General features: G+C 44.0%; 1 pseudogene; it reads right to left on the reverse strand.

Annotated features, from left to right (window-relative positions):
* Positions 1-1040: 1040 nt before the first annotated feature.
* LOC118640322 lies at positions 1041-3146 on the reverse strand (annotated as a pseudogene).
* Between the last annotated feature and the right edge of the window lie 16248 nt (positions 3147-19394).

The raw sequence follows: 19394 nt of genomic DNA on the forward strand, positions 1-19394 counted from the left end.
CTTGATGTTTAAAACTTTTTCAATATTATTGACTTTAAGTATTGTTTGCTTTTGAATTATAACAATTTAATACTCAACTCGACATAAATATTTGACCTCACAGTACTTAAAATGAAATGACTTACTTTTCAAGTAGAAAGTTTTTAAAGCAGTAGAAAGAGAATTTACTAAAGCTATAGAAATGTGTTTTTCAATATCATTAGAATTCCTGCAGCACAGAAAATATATTGTACTCTAAGGTTTCAGAGTGAGCTGATCAGAAATTTTACTGCCATTTAAAAAAAAAAAAGGTCAAACAGAAGACTGCTGCAGTAAAGCAGTTTCTAAATGTTGCAGACATGACTCCACTCTGAGACTTAGCAGTGTTCCTCACAGAAAATAATCTAACCTGGGTTCTTAACATATTCTTCAAGTAGTGTGAATATTTAAGGTATTCCTCCCTTAAAGAAAAAATCTGATGTCTCACTAAAGAGTAATAAGAAGTATATCTTACTGTCAGATATTAGACTTTCTGGAATTATCCCAACTGTATAAAACTTTAAGAATTATGTGAGCCCAGCCAGTGTGGCTCAGTGGTTGAGTATTGGCCATGCACCAAGAGGTCACCGATTCAATCCCGGTCAGGGCACATGCCCAGGTTGTGGGCTCAAACCCAGTGGAGGGCCTGCAGAAAGTGATCAATCCATGTTCTCTCTCATTGATGTTTCTATCTCTCTCCCTCTCCATTCCTCTCTCTCTAAAATTCATAAAGGAAAAAAAAAATTTTAAAGAATTATGTGAAAGTATAGAATCATCACTCTATGAAAACAGTATAACAAAATTAAACATCATTATGTTGAATTCTTTTTCAGCTTTAACTGAAAAATATAAATCACAAGACTTCTATAACATTAATTTTAAAAACACACAGAAGTGAAAAGTGCTATTTTTCAAAAAGTACAATTTTTTTCCCTACTACATGTCAACATGGAATGAGTTCAATTCTGTATTAAAACCTGGACTTTTAAAAAGCTAGCATTGTAAGACTTACTATAATGATATTAATCAGTAGTGGCTTCAGTTTCAGCTGGATGCTTAATTAGTCTTTGAATTCTCTTTTGTCCTGCAGGACCTTTGGTTAGGCAAAGCTTTGCTTATGTGCATGCTGCTTGGGGTGTACTTCTTTATAAAGGAAGTCTGCAATCAACTCATCTTCATTGTCTGTCTCAAACTTTCTAATGACATCTATTTGCAGTTGTCCTTCCACGAGTTCTAGAGGGCTCTTGCAACTAGAATACAGCACCCATTCTCTTATGCTGCATATGTATCCAGGCACTGAATAAATAAAAACTGTGGATTCCAGAAGACTTCCGGTCAAAATGGCAGAATAGGTAAATACGGTACTCACCTCTTCCCACAACCACACCAAAATTACAACTACAGAACAACCGTCATTCAGAACCGCCTGACATCAAGCTGAATGGAAGTCCTACAACTACGAAACTAAAGAAGAAGCCACGAGGAGACAGGTAGGAGGGGCAGAGGCATGTATGGGCTGGGCCCACACCCATGTGTGGCAGATAAAAATTAGGAGAGACACCTCAGCTGGGAAGGGTGCTCCCTAAGGAGTGAGGGGTCCCTGTCCCGCACCAGGCTCCCAGCTCAGGGTTCCAGTGCCAGGAAGAGAAGTCCCCATCACTTCTGGCTGTAAAAACGAACAGAAACTGAGACTCAGGCTGCTAGAGTCCCAGGCAATACCTCTTAAAGGGCCCACGCACACACTTACTTGGACTTGCTCCTTCTGGGCTCCAGCATTGGGGAGGAGGTGGTCAATGGGGGAAAAAGAGAGGGGGACATCTGTAATACAGTCAACAATAAAGATAAGTTAAAAAAAAAACTTTAAATAGTCTTCTTCATGGGAATGTTTGTATAGCAAGACATGGTAACATGCTGAATCCTTGGGAATCCTCTTTGGCAAATTTTTTAGTTCTGTATTTGTCATATTGGCCAAAATTACTTTATTTTTTTATATCTATTTTTAATCACACATAGTTGAGCTGCCTGTAATTTAATTCTTCCAAAGCCTGAAAAGCTTCTTGAGAAATAGGAAATACTACTCCTTGCGATGTTTGATGCTTAGTGTACACACCCAGGTCAGTTTGTGCCTCATTAATTTTAATCTGTCGTAATTTTTCTTCAGCTGCAGTCAATGGGACAGAAGAAGATTGTGTCAGCAAATATTTTTTATATCCATGTAATAATAATACTTCCTCTTGAATGTGGCCACCTCCAAACTCCTTTTTCAGAGTTGCTCTTTTTTTTAACTCCTCACCCAAGGATATTTTTCCATTTATCTTCAGATAGAGTGGGAGGGAGAGAGAGACACACACACATCAACCTGTTGCCTCCCACATGACCAGGGCCAGGGACCGAGGTGCCCTTGACCGGAATCAAACCTGTAACTCTTTGGTCCACAGGTTGATGCTCTAATTGCTGATCCAAACCAGCCAAAACCAGAATTGCTCTTATTGCTCATGCAACATGTTTTGACGAATATGAGAATGATCTAAAGACCATACAATGATTATCCATTCATCTCCCTGGACATTCTGAGACTCTAACCTGAATAATATATAGCATGGTTGTTTGTCCTCCAAAAGGGGTAAAACAAAGGAAATATAATTCTTAACACAGGAATATGAAGGCTGACTATGTATTCCAATCACAGGTTTCTCTGTTTACTGATTTCCATTACATAAGTGGAAGCACTGACATTAGAAATGGATTGTCATGTACAAATATTTTCAATAGCCCTGGCTGGTTTGGCTCAGCGGTTGGAGCGTCGGCCTGCGGTACAGAGAGACCCGGGTTCGGTTCCCGCTAAGGGCACGTACCTTGGCTGCAGTTTGTCCCCGGCCCTGGTTGGTCGTGCGGGTGGCAGCCACTCGATGTGTCCCTTCGCATCGATGTTTCTCTCTCTCTCTCTTCCTCTCTCTCCCTCCCGCTCTATCTGAACAAAAAATGTCTTCGGGTGAGGATTAAAAAAAATATATATTTTCAATAAATATTTTCAGAAGTCAATATTTTCTATTTCTTGTTCTAGCAAAGATATCTTTAACATCCTCATTTGTTCATATGCTAGTCTGGTGGAATATGGCAGTGGTCATGGGCTCCCGCCTCTTGTGCTGAGTACAGTAAGCAGCCCAGGCTAGTGACTCCAGAAAGTGGCCAACATTCTTTTAAAATTCACATAAAAATTTTTCTAGAATAGATTACATGTTAGTACACAAAACAAGTTCTCAATAAATATAAGAAGATTGAAATCATATTAAGCATCTTCTCTGGCCATAATGGTATGAAACTAGAAATCAATCACAGGAAGAAAACTAAAAGACACACAAAAACAAGTTAACCCATTCATTATTTAGTAGCATGAGGCTAAATACCATGTTACTAAACAATAAACGGGTTAACAATGAGATCAAGGAATAAATTTAAAAAATACCTTGAAACAAATAAAAATGACAACACAATAACCCAAAATTTATGGGACATAGCAAAAACAGTACTGAGAGGAAAATTCATAGCATCATAGACCTACCTCAAGAAACAAGAAAATCTCAAACAATCTAACTTTACACTTAAAGGAAATAGAAAAAACAACAAACACAGCCCAAAAAGGGTAGAAGATAGAAAATAATAAACATCAGAGCAGAAATAAATAAAATAGAGTCTAAAAAGACAATACAAAAGATAGTAAAACCAAGAGCTAGTTCTTTGAAACAATAAACAAGATTGACAAGGGAAATTTAACCGGACTCATCAAGAAAAAAAGAGAGAGGAGCCAGAAATGAAAGAGGAGAAGACAACTGACACCAAAGAAATTCAAAGGACTGTAAGAAAATATTATGTAAAACTATATGACAACACATTGGACAATCTGGAATAAATGGATATATTCCTAGAACATACAATCTTCAAAAATTAAATCAGGAAGAATCAGAAAATCTTAATAGACCAATTACAACCAGTGAAATTAAAGCAGTAATCAAAAAACTCCCAACAAATAAAAGTCCTGAACCAGATGGCTTCACAGGAGAAACTTACCAAACATTCAAAGAACACCTATTTTTTTTTCAAACTATTCCAAAATATTCAAGAAGAAGAAAAACTCCAAAGTTCATTTATAAGGCCAGCATTATCTTAACTTTAAAACCAAATAGAGAAACTACAAAGAAAGAAAATAATAGGCCAATATCCCCGAAGAACATAGATGCTAAAATCCTCAACAAAATAGCAAACCAAATTCAGCAATACATTATAAATATTTATACCATGATCAAGTAGGATTTATTCTGGAAGTGCAAGGTTAATACAATATCCACAAATAGATAAATGTGACACATCGACCTAAATAAAATGAAGGATTAAAATCACATGATCATATCAATAGATGAAGAAAAACCATTTGATAAAATCCTGCACCCATTTATGATCAAAACTCTTAGAAAAGTGGGAATAGAGGGAATACACCTCAATGTAATAAAGGCCATATATGACAAACCCACAGTTAACATCATACTCAATGGGCAAAAACTACAAGTATTTCCCTTAAGATTGAAAACAAGACAGAGATGTCTGCTTTTACCACTCTTATTCAACATAGTACTGGAAGTCCTAGCCACAGCAATCAAACAAGACGACAAAATAAAAAACATCCAAATTGGAAAAGAAATAAAATTGTCATTATTTGCACATGACATGATACTGTATATAGAAACCCCTAAAGATTCCACCAAAACACTACTAGAACTGATTAATGAATTCAGTAAAGTATTAGGATACAAAATGAATATCCAGAAATCAGTTGCATTTTTATACATCAATAATGAACTATTAGAGAGGGAAACTAAGTAAACAATTCCACTCACAATTGCATCAAAGAAGAAAGAAAGAAAGAAAGAAAGAAAGAAAGAAAGAAAGAAAGAAAGAAAGAAAGAAAGAAAGAAAGAAAGAAAGGAAGGAAGGAAGGAAGGAAGGAAGGAAGGAAGGAAGGAAGGAAGGAAGGAAGGAAGGAAGGGAGGGAGGGAGGGAGGGAGGGAGGGAGGGAGGGAGGAAGGAGAGAGAGAGAGAGAGAGAGAGAGAGAGAGAGAGAGAGAACGAACGAACTAGGAATACATTTAACCAAGGAGGTAAAAGATCTGTACTTGAAAAATTATAAGACACTGAAAAAAAAATATTGAAGAAGATACAAATACATGGAAACACATACTGTGTTCATGGATAGGAAAAATTAACATTATTAAAATGCTCATACTACCCAAAGAAATCTATAGATTCAACATAGTTCCTATCAAGATACCAATGGCATATTTTACAGAACTAGAGCAAATATTCCAAAAACTTATATGAACCCACAGAAGACCCCAAAAGCCAAAGCAATCTAGAGAAAAAAGAACACACTACCTGGTATCAAACCATACTACAAGGTCATGGTAATCAAAACAGCATGGCATGGCATGAAAACATAGATATAGATTAATGAACAGAACAGAGAACACAGAAATAAATCCACACTTTTATGATCAATTAATATTTGACAGAGGCAGCAAAAACATGTGATGAAATAAAGATAGTCTATTCAATAAGTGGTATCAGAAAATTGGACAGATACAGGCTAAGAAAAATGAAACTAGACCACCTTCTTACACCATACACAAGAATAAACTCAAAATAGATTAAAGACTTAAATATTACACTCAGAACCATAAAAATACTAGAAGAAAACATAGGCAGTAAAATATCAGACAGTTCCTGTAGCAATATTTTTTCTGATATAGCTCCTAGGGCAAGGGAAACAAAAGAGAAAATAAACAAGTGAGACTATATCAAACTAAACAATTTTTGCACAACAAAGGCAACCATCAACAAAATGAAAAAAAAAAAAAACAACACTGAATAGAAGAACATATTTGCCAAGGAAACATTTGACAAGGGGTTAATATCCAACATTTACAAAGAATATATTGATTCAACACCAAAAAACACAATCCAATTAAAATGAACAAAGAGCCCTGGCTGGATGGCTCAGTTGGTTGGAGCATCATCCAATAAACCAAAAGGTCACAGGTTTGATTCCCGGTCAGGGCACATACCTAGGTGGCAGATTCAGTCCCTGGTCACGGCACATACAGGGGGCAACTGAGTGATGTTTCTCTCTCTCATCAGTGATTCTCTCTCTCTTTCTTTCTCTCTCTCTCTCTCTCTCTCTCTCTCTCTCTCTCTCTCTCTCTCTCCCTCCCTCCCTCCCTCTCAAATCAATAAAAACATATCCTCAGATGAGGATTTTTAAAAAAATGGGCAAAAGGTCTGAACTGAACGGCACTTCTCCAAAGAGGACATACAGATTGTCAATAGACATGTGAAAAGATACTCAACGGTCACTATCATCAGAGAGATGCGAATTAAAACCACAACAAGATAAAACCTTACACCTGTCAGAATGGCTATCAGAGAAAAGAGAAAAAAGAATCCTCGTGTACTGTTGCTGAGACTGCATACTGACTGGTACAGCCACTGTGGAAAGCAGTATGGAATTACCTCAAAAAATTAAAAATGAAACTGCCTTATGACCCAGCAATTCCACTTCTGGGAATATATCCGAAGAAACCTGAAACACTAATTCAAAAGAATATATGCACCCCTATGTTCATTGCAGCATTACTTTCAATAGCCCAGATTTGGAAGCAGCCCAAATGCCCCATCAACAGATGAATGGGTCACAGAGCTGTGGTATATTTACACAGTGGAATACTGCTGGGCCATAAAAAAGAAGGAAATCTTATATTTTGCCACAGCACGGATGGACCTGGAGAGTATTACGCCAAGTGGAATAGCCAGTCAGATAACGACAAGTACCATATGATTTCACTTATATGTGGAATCTAATGAACAAACAAAATGGAAAAAGACTTATAGATACAGACAACAGACTAACAGCTGTCAGAGGGGAGATGACTAGGGGACTGGGTGAAAAGGTGAAGGAATTAAGCAAGAAAAGAAAAAAACTCATAGAAAACAATATGGTGATTGCTAGAGGGGTAGGAGGTTGGGGGGAGGTAGGAGAGGGTAAAGGGGGGATAAATGGTGATGAAAGGAGTCTTGACATGAGATAGTGAACACACAATACAATATACAGATGGTGGATTCTAGAATTGTACACCTGAAACCTATATAATTTTATTAGCCAATATTATCTCAATAAATTCAATAAAAAATAAAAAATAAATACTTGATGCGGGAGAACTATATCAAAAACAAAGAAAGGAAAGGGGTAGGAGATAAGTCTATCACAGCATGCAAGCTCTATTTAAAAAAGGAGGTCAGACTGAGATTCCCTCCAGAGAGAAAATATATTAGATCACATGTGCATATTCCTGAATAAATGTGTCCTGTGCATAGCTACATACATCTACATGCATAAATTTATAACTCCTAACTCTTAAAAACCTGAGTCTGACTTATAGGCAAAAATGAGAAATTCATTAATTGTGCCCTACTTCTCTCTATAATAACACACAGGAGGCTACAAACCTCGAATTGGGTTTAGTCCCAGAATCTGGTCAGTAAATTGAAAACAATAAGAACATAAAATGACTGAGATTCTCCATCTGCAGAAATAAACCACTCAGGAGATGGTTGTAAATATGATGGGAGTAGGGCTTCTCCCATTTTCCATCAAGAACATGATGCCTTACAAATTCAATTAAGTACTAAGAGTTTTCCCCAAGTCCAATCAGTGACTCCAGGGTATCTCCCCAGGAACACATGTTGGAATGCAGTTCATGGTAACCTACTCAGTTGAATTGCAATGAATCTGAGGTAATGTTGTGTTGTCATAACAGTGGGTGGGGGTCCCTAGGAGTCTGAAAACTGAAAGGCAAGGCAGTGAGACTCTCAGGGTGTCTCTACCACCGCCCAGGGCTCTGGTTCTAGATCGTCATTCCTGCACAGGTGAAGCAGCCTTGAAGACAGCCAGGAACCTTTGGTTTAATCCCAAGATCTCCAAGAAAAATCATACCTGTCCCCTGGTGTCCTCGGTAAAGGACTTTACAATGATGAGTGTTGTCGTCCTCTCTCTAACCAGAACCTCACCCACTGTAAACAAGTCCGTAAATCCGATCAGTAACAGAGCCAAGTCTGCAGACAAGCTGCCTGGGTTTGAATCCTGGGTCCGGCCTGTACCGGCTGGAAGATGCTGAACAAATCATTTAGCATCTCTTGGTCTCAGTTCCTCACTAACAAGGGGATAACCTACCTCGTGGGTTGTTGGGGGAGATTAAAATTGAATAATTCAGAAAAAAAATGCTTTCTATTTTGTGCCCAGTAAATGCTAGCAACTTTTTGTTATTGTTGGTCAGGTTAAATCCTGACTTGTCATCACCATTCTGTTTGAATATCTCTGGGTAAACCACTAAACCCAAATTTTAGATTTGAAAAGTTAACCAAGCGCCTGAATTCAAGTGACCTCACTTACGTTCAGTTCTCCTGCCTAAGAGGATGTCTCTTCCTTATAACTGTTAGCAGTGGTGCTAATGTTTAAAATGATCACGTATGTCCCTGGCCTGTCTGGCTCAGCAGTTAGAGCATAAGCCTGCAGACCAATGAGTCACGGGTTCGATTCCGGTCAAGGCCACCTACCTCGGTTGCGGTTCATCCCCGGCCCTGGTCCGGTCATGCAGGAAGCAACCAGTCAATGTGTTTCTCTCATATCAATGTCTCTCTCTCTCTCTCTCTCTGTCTCTGTCTCTCTGTCTCTTTCTCTCTCTGTCTCTTTCTCTGTCCCCCCCCCCTCCCACTCTATCTGAAAAAAAGTGGAAAAATATTCTCAGGTGAGGATTAAAAAAATTAATTAATTAAAATGGTCACATATGCCCAGAAATAAATGATAACTTTCTAATAAGCCCACTACCATATAAAGTAAAATATTTGATGTTATGGAACTGTCCTCCGTTGCCTCTCAGGGACCCAGCCTCAGTGGGGTTTCCACAGTGAACCACTTGGCACGGAATGTGAGGACGGCGAGGACCTAAGAGGGAAACTCTCTTTCACTGTACAGTTGAGCAGGCGAAGAAGAGAAGGAAACACCGCTTCTCTGTTCTCTCTGGCGGTCAGATGCTCACCGCACTGGGCCCTCTCTGGTCACCACCCGCCGCCTGCGCAGCCGCGCTGCCCCGGACTGCTGGGGACTGCGCTTCAGGCTTGGACCCAATGAACCGAGTGGCCGTGGGCAAGCCTTCGCCTCTCCCTCGGCCTCCATCCCGCTCCTGTGGGGAGCGCATCGGGCAGTCCTGGCCTTCTCCTGCTCCAGGGTGTTGGAAGATGTGTGCAGTCGAAGGTCAAGGTGCTCTGTGAACTCTGAAGTCCACGTGAACAGAGGACTTCAGAGCAACCTTTCCCAAGTCAGTTCCAGTAACTGGATGGATTCGATGAGTGCTGGAGACAGGGAGCGATGGAGGGGACAGAGACAAGGCCTTAGGGTCTGTCTCAGGAAGCTCTCCGAAGGAACAAGGAATTGACTCCTTTTGTCTACTTCCCCTACGATCTGCGCCCCCAACCATTCTTAACACATTCGAGAAAGGAGAGCCGAGAATGAGGGCTGAAGCTTTGCTTAGAAAAACAGGTGATAAATCATAAAGTAATCGAATCTCTTGCGAGCAATGGGAAACACATGGCAGGTCGTTCTAATTAACTGTTCGATGTGTTGCGCTGGGCTGGGCTGGTGTTTCCAGGGTTTTATATCTAACTTGTCCCAGGGCCACTCTCTCACCATAGCAACTCAAGTTTACCGGAAAGTAGAGAAGTCTGCATTTGAGAGAGTTGAAGGAGCTTGATTCCGTTCGGCTAACCACAATTAATTTTTTAAAAGAGGCAGCAGCGGCAGCCAAATAGTTCCCTCTCTGTGAACATCCTTTGGGAGATATTCTCTCCCTCCCTCCTTTTTATGCACCTCATTCGCTCTTCTCCAGTCCCCCTCCCTCTCTTTTCACCTCCCTGAAAAACACCTTTTCTGCGTATCTGTTTCTCACCAACTGAAGAAAGTGAGAGGAAGAGCGAGAGAACTAAGTTCACATATGTTCTCCGAAACATCTGGTTCTATATGCAGCACGAGGGTGGGGCCTCAGGGTCTTGTTTGTTATGCCCAGTGGCAGCCTAATCGTTTGTGAATGAATGAACGAGGCTCCAAGCTCCGTTTGCTGTGGACTGTGGGTGTTGATATGATATCCCTGCTTCAGGGAGGCAGCAGGAGACATCCTACTAGCCTGAGATTCTGAAGACCAGGGGTGCCGTGCAGGCTTGCCCCCACCATTCCATGTGGGCATCGAGTTCATCGCTCACATCGCTCTCTGAGCTTTATTTTCTTCCTCTGAAAACAAGGGCATCGAACAAGAAATCCTTTAAGGCCTCTTCATAGTTCTATGCTTCTGTGAGTATTTTACCAACAGACCTGCAGAGAAATCACCATCCCTTTGTGGATGAAGGCTGGGCCCCCGCTGTTTGTCTTTTCTGTCTTCAGAAATGGGTCAGGAGGAAAAGGCAGAGCGTCCACTCTGTGTGCATCTTACTCAGGTTTATATTGACGAAGCTGAGGAGTGGAGCTAGAAGAGTTAACAATAATTTGAGGTCCAGATCCCGGCCTGACTACCGCCATCTGGGCTGGCTGCCCCTACTAATTCATTTCCTGTCATATTTACATGACTCTTCGTCTCACTCAACTCCTGTAGACACAACTGTGCACTCTCAAACACTAGAGATTCATGAGGCCACCCAAGCCTTCCCCACCTCTCGGAGGGGCCTCACCTAAATTACCCCAGAGAAATGACTAGATTCTGGGCATCGTCAAAGAACATTTGACAACATCTCCAGCCATACCGTCATCTTCGGGCCTGGCACGACATCGTGCCATCTGCAAACACTGAGGTGTCACAGGGTTCTCCGTGACACGCATTACGAACTGTTCAGGTGAGAAAGCCTGCAATTCTGAAAACTCACTGCTTCACAGAGAAGACCTTTGGCCTTGGACTCCTCCTGGGCAGTGGCAGCTTCGCAGATGGAGCACCGGGACAGGAACGTGTAGATTTGGTTAATGTCAAGCCCCTTCGCGGCCACGTCTTCCACTGCAGTTACCAGCTGAGCTGTTTGAGAGGACGGAGTAGCCAAGCCACAGGTGCACCCAATGGCTGGCCATCAACCTGGACCCTGCCCTCTCAGGGTCCTGAGTTGAACGGAGGGGACTTTTCCCATACCTGGCCTATGTCCATGAACTCGAAACTTTGGAGGGATTGCTTAAGGCTAGCCAAGTGAATGTTTAAAGAGCTAATAAATAAATAAATAGATAGATACTCTCTGGAGCCAAGCTGCTGAAAGGAGCTCAGACCTTCCTGCCTTGTAAAAGCCCTTTCAAAGAACTCATCAACTGGCAGGTCATTAAGAAAAGTGAAATGTGCTCATTCTGCAAACTCCATTTTTCCCTCAATGCTCCTTTGTTCCTCCAGGTTTCAACACACTCCATCTGACATTCTCAGTTCCTTTGATAAGACGTTCTTAGAAGTTCATGGCAACTCAGATCTCCCTATTCCGGAAGCAGGGCTAAAGAAATTCTAGTAATTAGTTGATTAACCTTGAACAAGTGGCTTCCCTTCTCTGCATCTGTGTCCCTGTTTGAAAATGGTTCACAGTCTGAGTGAACCATTGAAAATGGTTCAATGACCCATGTGCAAAGATAGCAGGTTTTAGAATCACACAGGACTGGGTTTGGATTCTGACTCTGCGGCTCAGGGGTGACTTAGGCCAGTGACTTCACTTTTCTAAGGCTCTGTTTCCACATTTGTTCAGGAATAAGTGAATTAATGTGTGTAACCAATCCATACAAACTCAAGGTGAAAAGTAAATGCAGTTGTGCACCACTCGACGACAGGGATACATTCTGAAAAGCTTGCCATTAGGTGATTTCAGCCCTGTGCGAACATTGTAGCACCCACTTACACAAACCCGGATGGTACCGCCTGGCGCACACCTAGGCTGCACGGTGCACCCCTGCTGGACACGCGGTCCATCGTTGACTAACACGTGACTATGTGGCACATGACTGTGTATTGCTTTGGGGGCTTTTTAAAATATTTTTTATTGATTTTTTAGAGAGAGAGGAAGAGAGAGAGAGATAGAAACATTGAAGTGAGAAAGAAGCATCTATTGGCTGCCTCCTGCACGCCCCCTACTGGGGATCGAGCCCACAACCCAGTTAGGGCACATTGAACCGGGACCTCTGGGTCCATGGGACGATGTTCAATCCACTGAGCCACACTGGCCGGGCTGCTTCGGGTTTTGTAATAAATTGTTTAAGCCTCATCACATATTGGCAGAAAGTCTAGTGTCTCTCCCTTAAGGTTGTTTTGTACATGACTTTGCCAGGAACTCCAGGTGCCGGTCAATCCAAAGGTACCCTGTCCTCAACCAACTGGTCACGGATTCGCAGTTTGCTGCTCTGATGACTCACCCTGCACAGCGCTCCCGTCAGTGCTTGGCCCTGGAGTCAAGATGGATATCTCTGTCAGCAAGGCCTGGGACACGCCACAGGCACCAAAGTCCTGGATCTCTAGTCACACTCCATCCTCAGCCATCACTCCCCAGCTGGCGAGCCGGCCGGAGTGCTGGGTGCAAGGGGCACACGCCGCGCAGAGAACAGCCCTGGACCACACACCTCAGCCTTAGTCTTGAGTTTGGGTGACTGGTCTGTTAGGAGCTGGGCCCTTCCTTTTCCATAATTTCTGGGATCAGATGGTTTCTTCCCATCCCTCCCCTTGTTCCCCCTCTCCCTACTGGCCAGGTTAGTATACCAAGAAGTAAGACAGCAACTGCAAAGCCATTTTTCAAAAAGCGTAGTCACATCCTTATTTATTACAATACACCCCTACGTGTACAGAGCAGGAGCAGGGCAGACTGATGGACACGTTTGACCATCCAACATGCAGTCCCTGTCGGCCACGACAGTCGTGAGTTATGTCAAGTGCCATGTCAAGACTGGAGTAGTGGGATATAACGGGGACACCCTTGGGAGGGGCCCGGAACACCCAAAACAAGTCTGGACACTCGGATAAGGACTCCATCTGGGTGGGACCACCGCCCTTTGAGGGCTGTAAGAACTCGAAGCTCCGACCATTCAGTGCTGGAGCGTGGCTGTCCCACGGCTCCCGCGTGGAGCCCACAGGACTTCCACGCCACCGGATGCCTGCTGCCACCGGCGCTGCCCAGCTTGAGCCTGACGCCTGCCTCTCCATCTGCTGGCCACCTGGGAGCAGGACTTCACCCGGAGGCTCCCTCTGCTCGCCTCTATGGGGGGATCTCCCCCTCTCTGTGTAACCTGCGGGCAACTCGTTGGCTTCCTGAGGAGCTGTCCCCTAATAAACCGCGCATCGTGGAGAGACAAGCGTGAGCAAGTCCTTCCACACATGCTCCCTTGCTCACGACACTGTTTGAGTGCCTTACATTGTGTACCTGGGAATTTTCCCCCGAATTTCCAAGGTCTCATGTGCTATCCCCAGCTACACAAAGGAGGAAATGAAACAAGGTTAAGTACCCTTCTCGCTGTGCATCCCCTTGGCTCCCTCCTTATCCAGAACTTTCATGCATGGGGCAACCATAGCACACCTCACAGCACCTGACACGGAGCAGAAGCTTAGAAACTGACAGCGTCCCACCCCAGTGAGGGCCACCCCAAAGCAAGTCCCTCGTCTGCAAGGAGGGTGCAGAAGCCGTGCGGACCGCGTGGCCTCGTCGCCAGCTCCGGCAGCCTGTGTCGTTATTCCTCACCAAGCCGAGGAGGCAAACCCTTCCCGAAAGGGGGAGGTAGCAAATACTTCAGGCTCTGGAGGCCACTTACATCTTTGCCACATATTTTTTCTTGGATTTAGTTTTGTCTTAGTTCTTTCTTTCTTTCTTTCTTTCTTTCTTACAATGCTCTAAAGACGTACAAACCATTCTCAGCTCAAGGCTGTAAAAAGGGGGGCTGGGGAAGCCCACAGGTTGGGTTTGAACCAGGGGTTATAGTTTGCCGACCCTTTGTCTAAATGACTTTGCCAATCCAAATGTTAAAAGCTGATTTTTGAAAACAGACTCCCAGGTCCTAACTCAAACCCGCTAGATCAGTCTTTGGTAAATCGTTAAACTCCCTGGTGATTAGGATGGAAGCGGTGCGCTGGCTAACCCCGAGGCCGGCCGGGAAAATCCTGGCACACCCTGGCTGCCGCCTGCATGGACGGTCCTTCTCCCTGCTCCCATGTTATCGCTGAGCAACTTCCACTGTTTTATCCCTGGTGTCTCCTTGTATCCTTGCCTATCTGCTTACACATTAACCATGTCCATTCCTTTTCTTTATTGATCTAGAGAGAGAGGAAGGGGAAGGGAGAGAGAGATAGAAACATTGATGAGAGAGAACATCAACTGGCTGCCTCCTGCATGCCCTCCACTGGGGATCGGGCCCACAACCTGGGCATGTGCCCTGACCGGGAATCGAACCGATGACCTCTTGGTGCATGGGTCGATGCTCAACCACTGAGCCACACTGGCTGGGCTAACTATGTCCATTTATTTGTTAATAATCCTTTCTAATAATACTTGACAATTTTATTAATAGCTCTTTCCCTATGAAGCCTGCTGGCAGGACAATGTTCCCCCAAAGTGCTGCCTTTACCCCATCTTGGTGGGCACCAGAATTCCTCCTCAACCCCATCCTTGCAGCTGAGCACCCACCAGCTTCTTCCCCAGCCATGGGTTGAAGGATGCAGCAGGTATCATCGGATCTCCAAGCCAGCCTTGAACTTCACTTCAGCCTTCAGCAAGCCAGCCTTGAACTGGATGAATATCCAGTTCCTCAGAAGTTTTCCATGACTGCACTTCTAGGTCTCTGGTTCCTCAGGGTCATGGTGTATGAACAGGCAACTTACCCTCAGGAGTTAAAGTTCAATCTCTGGCCTGGCCGGTTTGGCTCGGCAGTCAGAGCATTGGCCCATGGACCAAAGGGTCACAGGTTGGATTCCCAGTCAAGGGCACACATACCTGAGTTGCAGGTTCAATCCCCAGGGTCATGCAGGAGGCAACCAATCTATGTGTCTCTCTCACAACGATGTTTCTATCTCTCTCTTCCTTCCTCCCTCCCATTCTATCTAAAAATCAATGGAAAAATATCCTCGGGTGACTATTAACAAAAACAAAAACAGAACAAAGTTAAACCTCTAGATTCCTAAAAAAAAAAAATTAATTTAAAAAAATAAATTGTGCACAGCACATAGAAAAGCAAAGCCAAAAATAAAGGCAGCTGGGAATGACAGCCAAATATTCGTGGGTTTATAAAGTCAGCACCAGATTTTGAAAAGAACTAGTCCTAGATGCAAACCGATGGAAATGACACTGAGGTCACTTGGAAGTAACCCAAAGCCTCAGTTAAGTGCAGGTGGATTGACGATTTCCATGGAACTGTTGCTCTCAGCATCCCCACAATTTTTCACTGGAACAAAACATACCAGTCAGCTCAACAATCATCATTTCCAGAACTTTGTCAACAAAAAGAAGCCTTAACCAAGAAAGTTCAAAAGCCAACTCTCTCTCAGTTTATTCCTGACTCAGTCGGAATGGGAGCAAAGCCAAGGGTAAAACTGGAAGAGGAGGGGGCAGGAGTGGAAGGCAGGCACAATAATACAGAAAAGCTGAGGCCATCCAAGAGAGATATGCATCTCTGAATAAAATGATCGGGAGAATAAGGACTGGCTTGTTGACCTGGGTCTTTCTGCTTCTTCCAGCAGACTAATTAGAAGTTAAATCATCTCCCTTTACATCTGTTGTACATAAGCATTTGAGTCTGCTGGAAGCTGTGCTGTAGTCTGTGTTTTTGACTGGAGTGGCATGGCGTATTGAAGAAGAGGTGAGAAGGTGGGAACACTGGGGAAAGCCAGTGGAAAGTTTCAGAAGCATGTAAAACTTTTCAAGTGCACCCCACACATGCAAAACGATAACACTCCTAGGAGCTAACATAGGACAATATCCAGATGACCTTGGCTCTTGCAATGACTTTTTAGATACAGCATCAAAGACACAATCCATGAAAAAAAGAATTGATAAGCTGGACTTCATTACCATTAAAAATTTCTGCTTGTGAAAGATACTGTCGACATAGACTGGGAGAAAATATTTGCAAAAGATATATCTGATAAAGAACTGCAATACAAGCCCGGCTGGTGTGTCTCAGTGGCTGAGCATTGACCCATGCACCAAGAGGTCGCTGTTCGATTCCTGGTCAGGGCACATGCCCAGGTTGTGAGCTGAATCCCCAGTGAGGGGCACGCAGGAGGCGGCCAATTGATGTTCTCTCTCATCGATGTTTCTCGCTCTTCCTCTCCTTTCCTTTCTATCTAAAATCAGTACAGAAAAAAAATGTTTTAAAGCACTGTTATGAAAAATATTCAACAAACTCCTAAAATTCATCAGTAAGTAAATGAACAACTCAATTAAGAAATAGTCAAAAGACCTGAACAGACACCTCACCAAAGAAGATATGCAGATGGCAAATAAGCATCTGAAGCGATCCTCCATATACGTCAACAGGGAAATGCAAATTAAAACAGTGAGACACCACTGCACACCTACTAGAATGGCCAAACCCCAGGACACTGACACCACCAGAGGATGACCGGGACGTGGAGCCGCAGGAACGCCCAGTCACTGTGGTGGGAGTGCAGAATGGCAGCCACTTTGGAAGAGTTTGGTCATTTTTTTCTTGCAGTTTTGAGATATCATTGGCATACAGTACTGTGAGTTTACGTTTACAGCATAATGAGTTGACTTCCGTAGGTTATGAAATGATTACCACCATCTGTTTAGTTACTATTCATCATCTCACATAGATAAAAGAAAACAATATTTTTCCTTGTGATGGGAACTTTTAGGATCTATGCTCTTAGCAACATTCACATATACCATACAGCAGTGTTACCTGTAGTCATAATGTTGTACATTGGATCCCCAGTATTTCTTTATCTTACAACTGGAAAATTGTACATTTTGACCGCTTTCATCCAATTCCCCCACTGCCAACCCTGGCAATTTTTAACAAAATTAAACATATATTTACCATACATAGAATCCAGCAATCACATTTATTGATATCTACCCAAAAGTGTTAAAAATGTAAGTCCAGCCCTGGCCGGTTTGGCTCAGCGGTTAGAGCGTCCGCCTGCGGTCCGGAGGACCCGGGTTCGGTTCCCGCTAAGGGCATGTACCTCGGTTGCAGTTTGTCCCCGGCCCTGGTTGGTCGTGTGGGTGGCAGCCACTCGATGTGTCCCTTTCACATCGATGTTTCCCTCTCTCTCTCTTCCTCTCTCTCCCTCCCACACTGTCTGTACAAAAAATGGAAAAATGTCCTCAGATGAGGATTAAAAAAAAAAAAAAAAATGTAAGTCCAGCCCTGGCTGGTTTGGCTCAGTGGTTAGAGCGTTGGCCTGCAGTCCCGTGAGACCCCAGTTCGGTTCCCGCTAAGGGCATGTACCTCGGTTGCAGTTTGTCCCCAGCCCTGGTTGGGTCGTGCGGGTGGTAGCCACTCGATGTGTCCCTTTATCGTCGATGTTTCTCTCTCCCTCTCTTTCCCTTCCACTCTATCTGAACAAAAAAATGGAAAAATGTCCTCGGGTGAGGAAAAGAAAGAAAGAGAGAGAGAGAGAGAGAGAGAGAGAGAGGAGGGAGGGAGGGAGGGAGGGAGGGAGGGAGGGAGGGAGGGAGGGAGGGAGGGAGAAGGAAGAAAGGAAGGAAGGAAATATAAGTCCGCATAAAAACCTGAACAGAGATGTTCCAAGCAGCTTTACTAATAATTGACAAAACTTAGAAACAAGGGAAATGTCCTTCAGTACTGAATGGACAGACTGTGATACCTCCAAACAATAGAATAGTATTCAGCACTAAAAAGAAATGAGCTGTGCCCGGGCCGGTGTGGCCCTAGCACTGAAGAGTCTCGAGTTTGATTCCTGGTCAAGGGCATGGACCTGGGTTGCAGATTCGATTCCCAGCCCTGGTCAGGGCATGTGCAAGAGGCAACCAATTGATGTGTCGCTCTCACATCGATGTTTCTCTCTCTCTCCCCGCCCCACCCCCTTCCACTTTCTCTAAAAATCAGTGGGAAAAAGTATCCTCAAGTGAGGATTAACAAACCAAAAAATGAGCTGTCAAGTCAGGAAAACACATGGAGGAACCATAAATGCATATAAGTGAAAGAAGCTCATCTGCACAGGCTACACACAGTGTGATTCCAACCAGTCTGGAAAAGGGGGAACAAGAGCAGTGGTTGCCAGGGCCTAGGGGGAAGGGAGGGATGATAGGAACTTGAAGTGTTCGGAGGATTTCTGGAGCAGTGACACTATGCTCCATACATGTATACGATGTATACGTGTCATTACATGTGTCAAAACTCATAGGATGTGCAACACCAAGAGTGAACGCTAACAGTAACTGTGGACCTTGGGTGACTGTGCCAAGTCAACAGAGGTTCATCGGTTTTAACAAATGCACTGTCTAGGGCAGGATGTCGACAGCAGGGGAGACTGTGTGTGAAGCGGGGATACACGGGGAAGTCTCTGAGCCTTCTGTTCACTGTCGCTGTGAACCGAAAACTGCTCTAAACAACAACGCGTGCTCTGGGAATACTTATGAAATGAATGATGACTTACCCTGAGCCTCGCTTATGCCACCTATCTGGACCTGGGCACAATTACACCGCCATCGTGCGTTCACTCATCATTCCAGGCTGGTCACTGAGGAAACTGAGGTCCAGGCTCACCTCAGGCTGCCTTTGTTCAACGACTGTCCAAAGTCCTAAAAGCAAGTTACACACACGGCCCAAAACCTTGAGTGATCTTTAACTCCAACTTCTGTCCTTCCCCACATCCAACGCACCAGCAAATGTCAGCTGCAGCTTCCAAAGAGATCCGGGTCCAACCGCTTTTCCCACTCCGGCCGCTAGCACCCTGGTCCCCGCCACCACTGTTGCTGCCTCCACTACTGCAATAGCCCCACTGGCTCCACAGTTCCTCAGTCCACACAGAGCTCCCCAGCTCCCCCAGAACAGAACCCAATATACTTCCCTACCCTGGCTGTAAGAACCCGCGTGGCCCAAGCCCTGGCCCCCTGGCTGACCTCATGCAAACCCACCCCTCAAACCTGACCCACCCCAGCCCAGGTACCTTTCTCCTCGGGGCTCTACCATTCCCTACGCCTGGAATGCTCCTGCCTCAGATGCCTCTTCATTCCTCTCTGCCCAGATGACACCAATATAAACAAGGGCACTCCCTGCACCATGTATAAACGAGAGCTGGCCC

This window comes from Molossus molossus, unplaced genomic scaffold, assembly GCF_014108415.1.
Source record: "Molossus molossus isolate mMolMol1 unplaced genomic scaffold, mMolMol1.p scaffold_m16_p_22, whole genome shotgun sequence".
Classification (NCBI taxonomy): Eukaryota; Metazoa; Chordata; class Mammalia; order Chiroptera; family Molossidae; genus Molossus; species Molossus molossus.